Consider the following 15,068-nt stretch of genomic DNA (forward strand, 5'->3'; position numbering starts at 1 on the left):
TCCTGTATGTCTTTCTTTAAATGACCCTTTTTTTACAGATAAAGACATAGAGTCTATCCGCCTGAGGAAAAAAATGAAAGTGTTTGCAAAATATGAATATATTTATATAACTTATTAATAAAGTTATACTAAGAAAGTTGCTCCTATCTGAAAATATCCACTTAGATCCTGGGACCCAGCTGCTCCAGTTCCTGTTTGTGACCAGTGACCTGTACAAATGGGCTGGGGGCTGGTTGACTGAATCATTTCAATAACTAAGCCAGCCCTATTTTCAGCATAAACAGAGAAGGATGCTGACTAAGACATTTTTACCTTAAAGGGAATCTGTCAGCAGGCTTTTGTTATGGAATCTGATAGCAGCTTAAGGGTATGTGCACACGTTGCGGATTTGGCTGCGGATCCGCAGTGGATTGGCCACCGCGGATTCGCAGCTGTTTTCCATGCGGTTTACAGTACCATGTAAACCTATGGAAAACCAAATCCACTGTGCCCATGGTGCGGAAAATACAGCGCAGAAACGATGCGTTGTTTATTCCGCAGCATGTCAATTCTTTGTGCGGATTCCGCAGCGGTTTACACCTGTTCCTCAATAGGAATCCGCAGGTGTAAAACGGCAGGTGATATCCGCACAAAAACTGCAGGAATTCTGTGATAAATCCGCAGGTAAAACACACTGCGTTTTACCTGTGGATTGTGCAAAAACGGTGCGGAAAAATCCACACACAAATCCGCAACGTGGGCACATAGCCTTATGTAGAGACAGAGACTCTAATTGCAGGGATATATCACTTACTCGACAGCTTGATTCAGTTTTGATAGAATCCCTAGTTTGTCTGATGTCGATGGAGCAGAGCTAAGAATTCTGGGCTCTGAATTACCCCACCTACACTTACACTTACACCACCTACATCATGGTTCAAGAAAGCTTAACAGATGCAGAGAAGATTTCTATGAGAAGTGTGATGGTGACTGCAGCTAAGCTCAAGAAGGCGGATGGTGTCACAAGATGCAGAAGAAGCTCCGGATGTTGTGGATCAGAAGGGTGCGACATACCATTCAGACTGAGAAGGGCCCTGTCTGGAGAGGTCAGTCTGTAGTGAGCAATCCTCACTAAAAATAAACCATATCCATTGCAGCGAGTCAGTGGAGAATGGGAGAAAACGCCCAAGAAATGGGCAGGTGAGCCAGAAGAGACTACACCTCAGAAGAGGCGGAATAGTGGAGAAATGCATCTATTGAAGAGAAGCCTGGCGCCATTGTTGGTGAAAGAGAGGAAGAGAGAAGAACAAGAGATGAAGCATTACAATTTCCGCATAGAGAGAGACATAGAGTTTTACAGCATCACACTCAGCTATGAACCTGGACGGTTCGAGAGGAAGTGGTGGATGGCACAGCAGGTGCAGGAGGTGCGTCCAGGTGGTCTGAGGACAGCGGAGGTCTTACTGGAAGACCCGAACCTGGAACCTGATCCCAAAGTGATGGTGGCTGTGTCGGTGTCGCAAAGACTCCTAGGCTGGGCGTAGCATCCGAAGGCACTCCTGGCAGCCTGGTTAGTGAATACACCTCCACTACTTAAAGAGGTACTATTCTGGGAGACAGCCCCCACTGTCTCGCATCACAAGTATGAGGAGGAAACCCCAGCCCCCGCCAAGGCCAATTGGGTGGCACAAGATATCGAGGGAAGAAAAGCCAGGTATAGTGGATACAGGCCCAGCTACTATGTCCTGGAGGCAGTGAGGTTGGTGACCAGATGACACATGGTCACATACAGTATTTCAACCCAAAGAAGGAATATGGCTTTATTCATTAGGCAGTGACCGGCCACCAAATGTATGTTCATGCTGGATCCTTTAGGCACATGCCCAACTTGCAAACATGGGACTGCATCGGCGTCCAAATGAGAAGAATAGAATGTGGTGACGGTGATATTGATCCTGCCAGAAGAGCGATTCTTCCGCGATGGCTCTGCCAGTCTTTTGGCCGAGCAATCACATGTCCCCCACTCATTAAGGTAATGAATATTCACCCCTATCCACACCCATAGGCATGGAGTGAATATTCATTACTTTAATGAGCAGGGACACATGATCGCCCAGGCCAGAAGAGCTGCTGGTACCGTAACGAGATGAAGCGAGGGCGCGCTGGGAAGGTAAGTAGGATGTGTTTTTTTTTTATAGGAACCATGCATACAAGGATAAGGGATAAGGTGCCATGCATACAAGGACAGGGATTAAGATCCATGCATACAGGGATGGGGAGCCATTCATACAAAGACAGGGACTATAAGCCATGCATACAATGATGGGGTTTGTTGAAACTAACTGGATGTCACCTGAGTTATGTGTGGCGACTCTTGAAAATGGAGGCCTGGAGACAATGGAGGCAGCCTACAAGTGAGTGTGATACACCCCACACCTGACAGCACATTGGGACTGGGGCACAATTTTAATGTAAAGTGCCAGGGAGTCATGGAACAGCAGCTTTTAAACGGCTACCATCCTTGGTCACTGTAGAGTACCATAGCGCAAAACCAGAGTATTGTTACTTAAGTGGAGCCTGTGAGCTGACAGAGAAATTGTGTTAATAATTGTGAGCACTGTGTGTGACTTCAACACATTGAGGACTGAGCTCCTAGAGGAAAGGGGTGAGATTTGAGAGACATCAGTCCAAAATGGAACCTTAGCAAACTGGGAGGTTTATATATAACTTTAGCTCTGCTGGAATCTGACAACATGAGGCTGTATGTGACCAATACCCTGGGAAGGTGCAGTTGAGTTAAACTGTGTTGCATGTTGCATGTGACTTCAGTCCAGAAGCAGAAAGTGACCAGCAGATATTGAAGGACTGACTGATCTATGGCCTGAATGTTGACTTGTCTGTTTCAGTCCTGCAATAATAGTGAAAGTGTGGAAAAGAGGAGAAATAATCTAAGTGAATAAAGAGCATTCCTGCATGCAAATAAATATCAAGTATTGCATATTGCAAGTATTCTTATAAATTTACCGCACCAGGGAGTCTGGCTATGTTGACCACTCTGTGGTCTGGGGCCATAATGTTGTTCTGTAGTGAGCTGGGAGAACCTTGGCAAGAATAATCCAGTGAAAGTTAAGAGAACCTATGGATGCACTAGTCAGAGCTAAACAAAGTAGCTGGTGTGAACCTGTTAGAAATGATGGCAGAGAATGCTTTGGTAGGGGGTAGTTTTCAGAAAATCAGAGTCCCTATATAGACTCATGGAAGTGCACATAGTTCTCTATTCCAGTAAATAGCCACTGAAAGTTTAAGGGTTTTTCCCATCTAGAACAATTATGGCATATCAATAGGATATTAATTGCTTCAAAAAACAGAGATAGAGATGAAAAGCTGATTTTTTCCTCAAAAATGATTTCTATAATTGAAAACTCCAAGCATTTGGTCAAGTACAATCAACTGGTGAAAACCTTCACTTTTTTTGTACACTTACAGTAGTGTTTAAAATCCAGGTCCTCGTCTTTCAATTAAATTTTAAAAATGGCTTCCAAATTTGTCCACTGAGAAGTTGCCTGGTAGATTGAGCACCTTCACACCTCTGATTTGTCATTAGATGTGGGTCATATATCTATCTCAAGAATTGGGCCTCGATACCTACTATCATGAATGGAGAGCAGGTCGCACATGCGTGATGATGCATTCATATCTTCGGGAGTCCCACAAATTGGGGACCATTCAGATCCTCCCGAGTCCCACATTAATGGCATATCTTATTGATGTCCCATAGGTATCCCAGATTTGAAGCTCCCTTTAAACTTAAAGTGAAGTTTTGCAAGTTTAATGTATTTTCTAACAACTGTGACCTGCATAAACTAAGCTTATTGTGCCATTATGTCTTTGTCGCTATCAAGAAATGAAGTGACCTGTTTAACTGAACCATTCTGTGATTCTTCTTTCAATCAATTCTCTAAACTAAGGCGCAATACTGACACTGATCACCTAGGTCAGCAGATCATAGGAAAAGAGCTGCCCATAATCAGTGCAGTACAATGGCACTTGAATGATAGAGAAGTAAGTATGGAGATTCTTAGGCTGTGTTAACACTACGAGTTTTCAGTTTTCTGAAAACAGTGTAAAATTAGAGCATTTTTATCACATTTTCAGAAAAACACATAAAAAAAACTCCGCAAAGTGAAAGCATTGTTTGAATACAACCTTGCTTTTTTCCCCCCTGGCAGTTCTAAGAGACCCATTATTAATGAAAAAGTGAATATTACTGTAAAAGGATATAATACTTCCTTAACACACTATTATTAATGTTACAATTCCCACCATAAATCATTATTCCACTGTACATTTGTCACCCAACATGAGCAGAAGCTGTCATATTAATGGACTAGCAGAGGTACTGTAGTATGGACTTCGTACACAATGATAATAGAAAAACATTGCCACCTAGTGTTCACATTATCATAGGTAATTGCTGGATTCTTGATTGTCCTTACATATATATGGGTGTAGATATGGGTGTACTTTTTCACCCAAAGTATTAAATGTTTATTGTGAAAAAAATAATTCATAATGCATTATTATTATTATTATTATTATTTTGAATATAGTTGTGATCAGTGTCTGTCTTCTACAGTATTTGGACTGCCTAATGGAAATCTGACATGGTCTAAGAAAATGCAACTTTTCTCGACTGAAGATAAGGCTGCAGCTTGTCCTTGTTCCATGCTTTACAGTGCAGTCCTGCTTTACCTTATTACCTTGTGTTTAGAAGCACAAGTGCACTGTGATAAAAAAAAAATGCAACTAGCCCATAAATAAGAAAAATAAGATTATGAGGCCATTGCCAGCCATAGACCAAGACAAATGAGACTCAATAATGGGAAACCTACAACCTAGCTCAGTTACCTTGGGAAATGAATGCCTCGCTGATGGCCTCTGGACTTCCATTTAGATAAATGTAGAAGCTATGTTATTAAAACACATATTTCTACATTCTGTTTGTATCTTACTGGCAGGTTTTTCTGCTGGAAATCCTACTATTGGCAAACAGTAATAAATGCAATCTAAGAGAAATACAAGGAATGTGGCCTAGAGAGGACACAGTCTGGGTTTTATTAGGGGGTGACAAGAGCCTATAAACATCAGACACACACAAGTCGCTGTTCTATACAAAAAGGGCATAAAATAAACTGAATGAACCTTGTTTGTCTTAGCAGTACATAACATTGGACCATAGCTGTAGATCAGCCTTTGCTATAAACAGCCATAAGTAGTGAATCCTTTTATATTTATTTGTCTTTTGCTATCTAACAAGGGAAAGTATGACATAAAATCTTTATTTTTGCAATGAAATGGTTACCAGTGAAGTTCAAGACACAGTATTTTGGGCTCATCAAGGTGCCCGAATGTTGCAGTTTGTCAATGGTGCGCAGACCTTCTTTATATCTAAAAAGTAAAAAGAAAATCTTTGCACCATTTTATTAAAAACACCTCCTGCTATGTTAAGTTTACAAATACTTTGCAATCTTGTGTCTTCTTTTTTTTAAATGACACAGACCCTGAGTACTCTTGCAGACATTTTGCCTTCAGCCATCTGTACGCTACTTCTATCTAACATGAATGTGTTGGATTAGCATAGGTCTGCCCAGGAAACATAAACCAGTAGGACAATTTTAATAGCTTATTTGTAAAGCAGTTTTGTTCTTAATTTTAGATGAATTAAAGCAGATGGACACAAACATCTAAAGGACTGGAGGACCATCTACACCCCTAAATGACAGAAATCAAATGTACAATGCTGTAAGATTTTGCATTGAAAAGCCTGGCTTTTGGGCAGAATCCATGAAATGTGAACTTGATGCTGGATATAATGTATATAATGCATTGTATTCCCTTCGCTCTTATTTGACCTGGAGGTAGAAGAGATTAATAGTTATGCAAGGCCCTGAAGAAGGAAGAAAATTAGCTAACAGAGAGGAATTAGCTTGGAAGTCCAGGGCAGTAGTTATGTGGGGATTACTTAACAAACAGGAAATCCCTGCATGTGTCGTGTCTGTCTAAAAGCCGCAATCATGCAGCCGTGGTGACTCAAACATAATATACGAGCACGCCTGAGATACTCGGATAACACCCAATCATATGCAGCGCCCCAGAGTCCTGGTCGTTGCAGTAGTGTCATTCTCCGACCAGGGGGAGTGATATTACGTCTGAAGGCAATATAGGAGATCTCTTTACCAGGTATCACAAACCACACAACACACTTCACACTCCAGGCTGCCAGGGGGAGCTACGCTCCTATCAATTAGGGCACTCCTCACAATTAGGTAAAACTGGGAGTCTGGACAGGAAGTTAGACAGAAACGAGCTGGGCTTCACTCAGTGAGCTGCTATCTGAGCTCCTCTCAGGTAGTGGGTCCCTGACAGGGGTGGGATCCTGTCAGAGGCCTAGACAGAAGGCCACGGAGCTGTGCCTGCCCCACGTGTGGCAGCATCCTAGGAAAGAGACATTGAAGGGATTTGCGTTGCAGTGAGTGAGAAACTAAGTCATAGCAAAAGGAGAGAAAACCAGAAGGAGTTTTGCCCTGCAAAAGGCTGCCTCCTTTCTGAGGCGCAGGAATCCGGTAGCCAGAACACCGAGGGAGTAAGGATCTCTACACTTTACTTCAGAGACTAGCAGGACGGTTAATTCCACATTAGCTGCCTGACTTTATACCCAGGAGGCACGGTGGCAACCTGTGGGGGCCAGGGCGTGATAGAGTCCCTGTAAAAAGCCTCAGGCCATCAGTCATATGGGTTTGTCCTATCCTAACCATAAGGGGGACAGAGAGAAAGAGACATAACATCTATAATAGTTGTGAGGACCTTGCCGAGAAGCTCAGCAGGGAGGTACTACAACACCCAGGTGCTAGAGGAAGGCTACTGATTTCCACCTGGATAAGGTGACTCTGGATTTGCCTTCAGACTGGCCAGACTCTGCCAGCCCTGTGATCTGGTGCCCTGGACTGTGGATGCTGAAGCCTTCAGTAAAGGTAAAGAAACTGCAACCTTGTGTTCTCGTTCTTCACTGTGCCTCTCGCCATCCACCATCTACACACTGGGAAGCCCTGGGGATACACTTCACCTGTGGGAAGGTATACCATCTAGCTGCCATCACATCATCCCCAGCACACCCCTTAGCAGCGTCGGTTACCCTATCCGAATACCACAGGTGGCATTACGAACATTATCCCTTTAAAGACCTTTCCCCCATTTATAACAGACATTCCCTAGGGCCACAGACCGGGTCAGCCACCATGACATCCCCACCGAGAACCGAAGGACCTGGTACCGAGTACACCTTTGCCCTACACGGGGGCACTCCAAACTTTGGCGTCACAAACAGGATCTACTTAAACCTGAAAATCGGGTCATGTGCACCTAAGAACTGTGCCAGAAATGTATTTGAACTGTGATTTGCTGAAAGACTGTGTATTGCCATTACGGCCAAAATTCCCACCATTACAGCTCCATGAGGAGCGCAGAAGAAGAAGAAGGGCGTGCCAATATGGGAGGAGACTACCAAAGCGGCGCCAAGAGTGACGACCACCCCTTCCTACTACTGCAATGAGATGATGACATGCCCAGAACCCAAGGAGCTCAGCCCCCAGAAAATGGAGGAGCAGCGTGCGCGTGCGGCTGCAGAGAACTGGTAGTCAAGGTGGCAGAGGGAGGTGAGCAGACTGCGAGCGTGGGATTGAGCATGAGGACTCTCCCAGCCAGGGCCTGCAAGAACTGCACCCTTCACCGATGATGAATCCGAACCTCCTGCAGAAATAAGAGGAAGAACGCACCTGTCAGCTCATACGCCAGGAGCTGGAAGCTGTGGCTAGGTGGAAGAAGACCTTCATCGGGAGCCTCACCAGACATCTGTCGGCAGCCTCGTCTAGTCCGGAGCAAGAAAGAAGTTCCGGCTCTCCGAAGCCAGAAAGCAAGGCCCTGCAGGAAAGCGAGATGCTGCAAACAGAGATGACAACACCACAGCACAAGGCCCTGCAACCAGCGTTCCAGACCCCAGCGGAGATGGAGCAGATTGGCACCGGAGGGACCGCATCTGAAGCAGGTATGAAGAACGACCCTGCCCTGATGACCGACACCACTCCGGCGACTGCTTGTGCCACCAATACTGACTCCATTCCAGTGACTGATCTTGCAGCAGCCGCTACCTTTGCTGCAGCAAATGCCCATACTCAAGCTACGCAGACTTTCATCGCTGCATATTATATGACAATTCACGAGAGACAGACCAATGGGGTTTATTTGGCACCGGGTGTGACCCTGGATCCTACCCTTCCCAGGCCAAGAAGGGTTATGCGCCAGGTAAAGCCTTGGAAGCTATCCAAATAAGCCTCGAAACACTGAAAAGAATGTAAATAGTTCTTAAAAACATTCTATTTTCCTACCTTTAAACCCGACCAGGGTTATGCCTTAAAGGGGTCCTCAGTTATAGGAGGATTCCAAGTTCTGCACCTGTTTTGCACAAGTTCAAGATTGCCTTAAAGACTGTAGGATCATGGATGGTGAATGATCCCTGAACTGCTTGTAAATAGTTTGCACCTTCTTAAAGGTGGTTCCTACTGGTTTTACAAAGGAGGCTTTTACAGAGACTGCCTCTTAACAGAAACTGCTGTTAATTTTGCTGTAAAATAACTTTGCCTTACAGACCTGAAGAAAAACCCATTGGTGTGGCAGAATTTCGGGTCAGGATTACACATCTTGTAGCCCACCCAAGACCAACGTTCGGGGGTACGTCACGGGTCCCTCGCTCACGTCACCTTTAAATTGACTTGAATGCTGATGATGTGTTTGATATGTTGCTCTACCTCAGAAAAGACTTGAATGTTGTGCACTGTGCCAAAAAGTTAATATATTATAGGATAATATAGAAAATAAAGATAGTAATAATGTTTACATGGTCGATAGTATATAGTCAGAAAGTTAGATAATAGTAAAATGTTTGATAATGCACTTTTGAATAAAATAAATGGAGCTTGTTGTGGAACATCAGCTAGGTGGAGTTGGTATGTAAGGAGAATAGCTGAGCAGGAGTGAGGGTCTGTAGCTCCTGGTAGCACGTTTGATGTACTTTTAATAAATTGAAAATGAATGGAGTGAGCCCGTGGGGGTTGATAAACTGTTCTGCATTACAATAAGTGAACCCGTGGGGGTTAGTGAGTTAGTGAATTAGTGAATTATTTAGATAGTTAGTTAGTTGGAAGTTTGCACTTAAATAAAATGTATGCTCTCAGATGCAGCAAGCAAATGTAAATATGTTATTTTTTGTAACATTCAAGTGTTCTCACCTCCCATAAAGGGAAGCTCAGTTAAATTAATTTGTTTTATAGCATTCCAAAAATTTTGCATGTCTTTTGCTAATGTATTGTTGTTTTCTTTTTCCAGTCCGGGAGTACTGGATTTAACAGGGGGGAGTGCAGCGCCCCAGAGTCCTGGTCATTGCAGTGTCATTCTCCAACCAGGGGAAGTGATATTACATCTGAAGGCAATAAAGGAGATCTCTTTACCAGGTATAACAAACCACACAACACACTTCACACTCCAGGCCGCCAGGGGGAGCTACATTCCTATCTATTAGGGCACTCCTCACAATTAGGTAAAACTGGGAGTCTGGAGAGGAAGCTAGGCAGAAGCAAGCTGGGCTTCACCCAGTGAGCTGCTATCTGAGCTCCTCTCAGGTAGTGGGTCCCTGACAGGGGTGGGATCCTGTCAGAGGCCTAGACAGAAGGCCACGGAGCTGTGCCTGCCCCACGTGTGGCAGCATCCTAGGAAAGAGACATTGAAGGGATTTGCGTTGCAGTGAGTGAGAAACTAAGTCATAGCAAAAGGAGAGAAAACCAGTCTGGGTTTTATTAGGGGGTGACAAGAGCCTATAAACATCAGACACACACAAGTCGCTGTTCTATACAAAAAGGGCATAAAATAAACTGAATGAACCTTGTTTGTCTTAGCAGTACATAACATTGGACCATAGCTGTAGATCAGCCTTTGCTATAAACAGCCATAAGTAGTGAATCCTTTTATATTTATTTGTCTTTTGCTATCTAACAAGGGAAAGTATGACATAAAATCTTTATTTTTGCAATGAAATGGTTACCAGTGAAGTTCAAGACACAGTATTTTGGGCTCATCAAGGTGCCCGAATGTTGCAGTTTGTCAATGGTGCGCAGACCTTCTTTATATCTAAAAAGTAAAAAGAAAATCTTTGCACCATTTTATTAAAAACACCTCCTGCTATGTTAAGTTTACAAATACTTTGCAATCTTGTGTCTTCTTTTTTTTAAATGACACAGACCCTGAGTACTCTTGCAGACATTTTGCCTTCAGCCATCTGTACGCTACTTCTATCTAACATGAATGTGTTGGATTAGCATAGGTCTGCCCAGGAAACATAAACCAGTAGGACAATTTTAATAGCTTATTTGTAAAGCAGTTTTGTTCTTAATTTTAGATGAATTAAAGCAGATGGACACAAACATCTAAAGGACTGGAGGACCATCTACACCCCTAAATGACAGAAATCAAATGTACAATGCTGTAAGATTTTGCATTGAAAAGCCTGGCTTTTGGGCAGAATCCATGAAATGTGAACTTGATGCTGGATATAATGTATATAATGCATTGTATTCCCTTCGCTCTTATTTGACCTGGAGGTAGAAGAGATTAATAGTTATGCAAGGCCCTGAAGAAGGAAGAAAATTAGCTAACAGAGAGGAATTAGCTTGGAAGTCCAGGGCAGTAGTTATGTGGGGATTACTTAACAAACAGGAAATCCCTGCATGTGTCGTGTCTGTCTAAAAGCCGCAATCATGCAGCCGTGGTGACTCAAACATAATATACGAGCACGCCTGAGATACTCGGATAACACCCAATCATATGCAGCGCCCCAGAGTCCTGGTCGTTGCAGTAGTGTCATTCTCCGACCAGGGGGAGTGATATTACGTCTGAAGGCAATATAGGAGATCTCTTTACCAGGTATCACAAACCACACAACACACTTCACACTCCAGGCTGCCAGGGGGAGCTACGCTCCTATCAATTAGGGCACTCCTCACAATTAGGTAAAACTGGGAGTCTGGACAGGAAGTTAGACAGAAACGAGCTGGGCTTCACTCAGTGAGCTGCTATCTGAGCTCCTCTCAGGTAGTGGGTCCCTGACAGGGGTGGGATCCTGTCAGAGGCCTAGACAGAAGGCCACGGAGCTGTGCCTGCCCCACGTGTGGCAGCATCCTAGGAAAGAGACATTGAAGGGATTTGCATTGCAGTGAGTGAGAAACTAAGTCATAGCAAAAGGAGAGAAAGCCAGAAGGAGTTTTGCCCTGCAAAAGGCTGCCTCCTTTCTGAGGCGCAGGAATCCGGTAGCCAGAACACCGAGGGAGTAAGGATCTCTACACTTTACTTCAGAGACTAGCAGGACGGTTAATTCCATGTTAGCTGCCTGACTTTATACCCAGGAGGCACGGTGGCAACCTGTGGGGGCCAGGGCGTGATAGAGTCCCTGTAAAAAGCCTCAGGCCATCAGTCATACGGGTTTGTCCTATCCTAACCATAAGGGGGACAGAGAGAAAGAGACATAACATCTATAATAGTTGTGAGGACCTTGCCGAGAAGCTCAGCAGGGAGGTACTACAACACCCAGGTGCTTGAGGAAGGCTACTGATTTCCACATGGATAAGGTGACTCTGGATTTGCCTTCAGACTGGCCAGACTCTGCCAGCCCTGTGATCTGGTGCCCTGGACTGTGGATGCTGAAGCCTTCAGTAAAGGTAAAGAAACTGCAACCTTGTGTTCTCGTTCTTCACTGTGCCTCTTGCCATCCACCATCTACACACTGGGAAGCCCTGGGGATACACTTCACCTGTGGGAAGGTATACCATCTAGCTGCCATCACATCATCCCCAGCGGACCCCTAAGCAGCATCGGTTACCCTATCCGAATACCACAGGTGGCATCACGAACATTATCCCTTTAAAAACCTTTCCCCCATCTATAACAGACATTCCCTAGGGCCACAGACCGGGTCAGCCACCATGACATCCCCGCCGAGAACCGAAGGACCTGGTACCGAGTACACCTTTGCCCTACACGGGGGCACTCCAAACTTTGGCGTCACGAATAGGATCTACTTAAGCCTGAAAATCGGGTCATGTGCACCTAAGAACTGTGCCAGAAATGTATTTGAACTGTGATTTGCTGAAAGACTGTGTATTGCCATTACGGCCAAAATTCCCACCATTACAGCTCCATGAGGAGCGCAGAAGAAGAAGAAGGGCGTGCCAATATGGGAGGAGACTACCAAAGCGGCGCCAAGAGTGACGACCACCCCTTCCTACTACTGCAACGAGATGATGACATGCCCAGAACACAAGGAGCTCAGCCCCCAGAAAATGGAGGAGCAGCGTGCGCGTGCGGCCGCAGAGAACTGGTAGTCAAGATGGCAGAGGGAGGTGAGCAGACCGCGAGCGTGGGATTGAGCATGAGGACTCTCCCAGCCAGGGCCTGCAAGAACTGCACCCTTCACCGACGATGAATCCGGACCTCCTGCGGAAATAAGAGGAAGAACGCACCTGTCAGCTCGTACGCCAGGAGCTGGAAGCTGTGGCTGGGTGGAAGAAGACCTTCATCGGGAGCCTCACCAGACATCTGTCGGCAGCCTCGTCTAGTCCAGAGCAAGAAAGAAGTTCCGGCTCTCCGAAGCCAGAAAGCAAGGCCCTGCAGGAAAGCGAGATGCTGCAAACAGAGATGACAACACCACAGCACAAGGCCCTGCAACCAGCGTTCCAGACCCCAGCGGAGATGGAGCAGATTGGCACCGGAGGGACCGCATCTGAAGCAGGTATGAAGAACGACCCTGCCCTGATGACCGACACCACTCCGGCAACTGCTTGTGCCACCGCTACTGACTCCGTTCCAGTGACTGATCTTGCAGCAGCCGCTACCTTTGCTGCAGCAAATGCCCATACTCAAGCTACGCAGACTTTCATCGCTGCATATTATATGACAATTCACGAGAGACAGACCAATGGGGTTTATTTGGCACCGGGTGTGACCCTGGATCCTACCCTTCCCAGGCCAAGAAGGGTTATGCGCCAGGTAAAGCCTTGGAAGCTATCCAAATAAGCCTCGAAACACTGAAAAGAATGTAAATAGTTCTTAAAAACATTCTATTTTCCTACCTTTAAACCCGACCAGGGTTATGCCTTAAAGGGGTCCTCAGTTATAGGAGGATTCCAAGTTCTGCACCTGTTTTGCACAAGTTCAAGATTGCCTTAAAGACTGTAGGATCATGGATGGTGAATGATTCCTGAACTGCTTGTAAATAGTTTGCACCTTCTTAAAGGAGGTTCCTACTGGCTTTACAAAGGAGGCTTTTACAGAGACTGCCTCTTAACAGAAACTGCTGTTAATTTTGCTGTAAAATAACTTTGCCTTACAGACCTGAAGAAAAACCCATTGGTGTGGCAGAATTTCGGGTCAGGATTACACGTCTTGTAGATCACCCAAGACCAACGTTCGGGGGTACGTCACGGGTCCCTCGCTCACGTCACCTTTAAATTGACTTGAATGCTGATGATGTGTTTGATATGTTGCTCTACCTCAGAAAAGACTTGAATGTTGTGCACTGTGCCAAAAAGTTAATATATTATAGGATAATATAGAAAATAAAGATAGTAATAATGTTTACATGGTCGATAGTATATAGTCAGAAAGTTAGATAATAGTAAAATGTTTGATAATGCACTTTTGAATAAAATAAATGGAGCTTGTTGTGGAACATCAGCTAGGTGGAGTTGGTATGTAAGGAGAATAGCTGAGCAGGAGTGAGGGTCTGTAGCTCCTGGTAGCACGTTTGATGTACTTTTAATAAATTGAAAATGAATGGAGTGAGCCCGTGGGGGTTGATAAACTGTTCTGCATTACAATAAGTGAACCCGTGGGGGTTAGTGAGTTAGTGAATTAGTGAATTATTTAGATAGTTAGTTAGTTGGAAGTTTGCACTTAAATAAAATGTATGCTCTCAGATGAAGCAAGCAAATGTAAATATGTTATTTTTTGTAACATTCAAGTGTTCTCACCTCCCATAAAGGGAAGATCAGTTAAATTAATTTGTTTTATAGCATTCCAAAAATTTTGCATGTCTTTTGCTAATGTATTGTTGTTTTCTTTTTCCAGTCCGGGAGTACTGGATTTAACAGGGGGGAGTGCAGCGCCCCAGAGTCCTGGTCATTGCAGTAGTGTCATTCTCCCACCAGGGGAAGTGATATTACATCTGAAGGCAATAAAGGAGATCTCTTTACCAGGTATCACAAACCACACAATACACTTCACACTCCAGGCCGCCAGGGGGAGCTACATTCCTATCTATTAGGACACTCTTCACAATTAGGTAAAACTGGGAGTCTGGACAGGAAGCTAGGCAGAAGCAAGCTGGGCTTCACCCAGTGAGCTGCTATCTGAGCTCCTCTCAGGTAGTGGGTCCCTGACAGGGGTGGGATCCTGTCAGAGGCCTAGACAGAAGGCCACGGAGCTGTGCCTGCCCCACGTGTGGCAGCATCCTAGGAAAGAGACATTTAAGGGATTTGCGTTGCAGTGAGTGAGAAACTAAGTCATAGCAAACGGAGAGGAAACCAGAAGGAGTTCTGCCCTGCAAAAGGCAGCTCAGCTTTGGAGCTGGGAAGGTATAGTTCTGGGTTTGTTGGTAACCTGAGACAGCAAATAAGATGGGTATTGAAGCAATGTGTATGTCGGACCTGGAATGAAATAATCATATCAAAACAATGCACTTTATTAAATTCCTATTGCTGCATACATGGCCCATCATATTGCAGAGTAATAAAACCACATCTTCCCATATATGCTTCTCACAAAATTAGAATATTATAAAAAAGTTAATTTATTTCAGTTCTTCAATGCAAAAAGTGAATCTTATATACAGCTGTACTCAAAAGTTTATATACCCCGGCAGAATTTTTGCTTTCTTGGCCTTTTTTCAGAGGATATGAATAACACCAAAACTTTTTCTCCACTCATGGTTA

This window comes from Ranitomeya variabilis, chromosome 6 (assembly GCF_051348905.1).
Source record: "Ranitomeya variabilis isolate aRanVar5 chromosome 6, aRanVar5.hap1, whole genome shotgun sequence".
In the NCBI taxonomy this organism is placed as follows: domain Eukaryota; kingdom Metazoa; phylum Chordata; class Amphibia; order Anura; family Dendrobatidae; genus Ranitomeya; species Ranitomeya variabilis.